Raw genomic sequence first — 3,565 nt, 5'->3', positions numbered from 1 at the left:
GTTTGCATACTTGATTTTGCATGAAAAGGCAAAAAGACAAAAACATATTTAGTTTAGATCCTTTAATTGCACATTAGTGATGTTTGATGATTTTTACTTCCATGCTTAGATAGTAGAATTTGGTTGATTTTAATTTAGAATTATTGCAAACTATTGTTTATTGGTATTTAATTAGGAGATGGTGTGATTTGCTATTGAATTTCGGTCTTTTTCATTATTGCAGTAGAGTAGCTCTCCGTTAGAGTATATTTACCTTCCTTCCATCACGAGACCAAGCTTCTTCTAACTCTGCAGAAGTTTGTCTTGAAAACCCCAGTGGTCTCTCACCAACTGAACAGTGACAAAAGGCAGAACCATCACTTTTACTTGTGTATACAACACTGTCACCTCCAAGTTCGTACAAACCCCGAGATGATAATGTAAAGATGGTAGCCCAGGAGTTGCAGCATTCTTGTTGCAATACTAGTGCTCATCAAAAATTACTCATTGTTTTATTCAAACTGTAGTTGAAACAATATTTCCTTATTTCATTGAGTAGACATTTTGGAATATGAGCTACAATGTCAATACACTAGGATCGATTTAGTGACATGTTTAATAAGCATAATCCAACCACCTCTAAAAATCCACTTGTTGCACTAGATGTTAAGTATCCTTTCAATCTTATGTCATATCCTTTTGTAGTACGTGACCGCCTAGTTGTTCAATCGTAACATAAACCTTGGTACTTATGTCCATTATACAAAACAAATGAAGGAGAGAAGGAAATATTAGATAAGCAATGTCTTGTTTCTTCTAGCATATCAAGAATGAAAATTGCTAGCTTATTTAAATTGATTATCGGCATTTGCGTCACAAAATAAGTCCAAAATATCATTGTGATATTTTCTCTCGACCTTTGAATAGAAACATGAGAGGAGGTCATCATCAAGAAACAAAATATCCATACATACTTTGTTCACACTATTAATTTTATTAATTTCCTTGAATTAAATATCACTTGATTGAGCCCTTTAGCAACTGGAAAGAGTAAGTGTGGAAATATAGGGTAGCTACATTGGAGCACTCAAGATGGTTTAAATAATTTTTAGCATGAGACATTTTCTACGATAGTAAATAATTAGGAGGTAGAACATCCTATTATCCATTTTCTGAGTTGAAATGAAAAGTCCACGTGACAAAATTAGTCCAAGATATATCCATGGAACTCTATCATAATATTTCTATATACTAAGCTTGACCACCTCCGTAAGAAACTATCTAGTTTTAATACTATGTAAGACCTCTTTCACTCTCCTAGTAGCTTCATGGATAATCCTATCTTTGATAAATATAAATATTTCCTAAATATATGACCTAAATGACCATATTAATCCTAAGTACAATAACTATGCTCATAATTTTGCACAAATTTTTAGACAATGAAAATTTTCCAAAACTCGTCAAGAGATGCTAGGAAAGAAACCTTACCTATCAAATATATAATGATGGAATTATTTTACATGAAATTACTCTAGAAAATTGTTTTTTCTCAATGAAAAAAAGTAAGACATGACCCAAAACATCAAAAATGTTTACAAAGAACTCATCAATCCATCCATCTAAAACTTGAACATTGGTTTTATTGAAGGAGTTGATTATCGCTAGTTGGTCACTCGAATATGAAGAGATTCATGTTCTTCTTCATCAATGTGTCTCCAAAAGTGAGATACCAATTTGGGAATCTCCCCAATATTTGACTTCTTTAGCTCCCTAGAATTTTATTTGAAGTTGTGAGCCATCAAACTCACTAACTGTATGCAGACTCAAACCTTATTAGTATCCTTGTTATTCAACTCCTTGACAGTGCTTAATTATTTTATTATATTTTGCAAATTTTTAGAATTATTTTGTAGTCTAGTTCCCATGCTTAATGCAAAAATAATAACTTTTAAGGATACCCTCCTCTTAGCCTAGCAAAAAATTTCAATTTTGGAGGGGAGTCCATCTATATTTGGTGGTTATGCTAGTTTATCTATTCATCGTAAAATTGACTATTTAGTAATGAATGAGTCGACAACTAGTTAGCAAGGTAGCAAGGACCACAATGCATAGAGGCATTAATGGAGTCAATGGGGATTCTTGAAGAAAGGAGACTGAGTTAGCGCAGAGAGGACCACGATGCACATAATAATTAATGACACCTATATTGAATGGAAAATGGCCAGCTCTGATCTCCCTTGCATGCCTCATAGAATTAAATGAAGAATAGAGCTTCACAAACAAAATATTTGATCAGAGACAAACAAATCCATGCTAGAGTATATTTTGAGCTACTTGAGAAATCAATAAGCATGGGGAGCCTTAATCTAGTGTGCAGTTTAACTGATAATTTATTCTCAGTATGGAGACTCAAACATGTTCCCATTTTTTGATTTCATGCACGTTGTTGAATGAACAAATCCCATTCCCAACATTTAATGTGACTGCAACATTTAGGAGATTCGATGTAACAACAGGATGGAGAGCTATGTAGGAGTACACTTGGGAAATGTGAATGGAAGAGTGATGGTTGATAGGGACAACATCAACCATAGTGTTTCAAAGAAATAAAACCAATGATTGAGGTTGAGAAATTTTGGAGAAGCAACATTATTACTATCTCAGTGGAGATATTTGATGCTATGTTTACTGCTTAGAAGAGGAAACGTGTGCATGGGATGGATAGAGAGGATGAGAGTGCCTTTGTAGAAGAAGAGGGCGAAGAGAATAGAGCTATATGTGAGACTGTATGATACTATAGAGTGGGCATAGGACATAGTGTTACATAAAGAAAAGGCTACATAGGAGAAGAGAGATGATAACAGGTAGAGTGGCTATCAATTATAGTGGGAAATAAGCTTTCTTTTGTGTGTCTGTTGGAGCCTACATATAGGAAGTTGGTGTTTCCATCTCAGTGAGTGTCTAAGAAGTCTTGGGGAATGGTTCTTCCTGCAATTTCGTGTTTGCATAAATACAAGGAGCTACAAGTTGGTGCTTCCAACAAATCCCTGAAGTTGGTGATTCATATGGTGCTTCGGGTAGGATGGTGAGGTGTCTGCACAAGAAGGGAGTTGGTGCTTCCTTCTAGTCAGTGCTACCAAACAATAAAAGGGATTTGTTGTTTCCTGTGGGTCGTGACTCACAAACAGATTTGATGAAATATATTAGGACCTCATTTTTACAACAAATAACAGACAAGATTTCGTGGTTTTTCACTGGGAAGGGTTTCCACATTAAACCTCTATGTCTAGTGTGTATGTTGCTCATGGTCCTTGTGTTCAATTGATGATTTATGTTGTTGTACATGATATATTATTGAGTGCTCACATGAATGGTTATCATGCTTGAATGAGAAATTATAAGTTCGTAGAAAAAATTAAAGTCATCCTTAATACTGATTCACCCCCGCTCACCATGAACATTGCTTATAACATGTAAGACACTAGAATACACATAGTGCACTAGAGAAGCCACCCCTAAACTTCAATTGAGTAAAAAATGCAACCATTAGTTGAGAGTTGGGAATTATCCTCACCTTCTCTCT

The sequence above is a fragment of the Pinus tabuliformis genome, chromosome 5_1, assembly GCF_031772625.1.
Source record: "Pinus tabuliformis cultivar Carrire ecotype Pingquan chromosome 5_1, CPIR1, whole genome shotgun sequence".
Classification (NCBI taxonomy): domain Eukaryota; kingdom Viridiplantae; phylum Streptophyta; class Pinopsida; order Pinales; family Pinaceae; genus Pinus; species Pinus tabuliformis.
Note: the sequence above shows the minus strand (reverse complement) of the source record.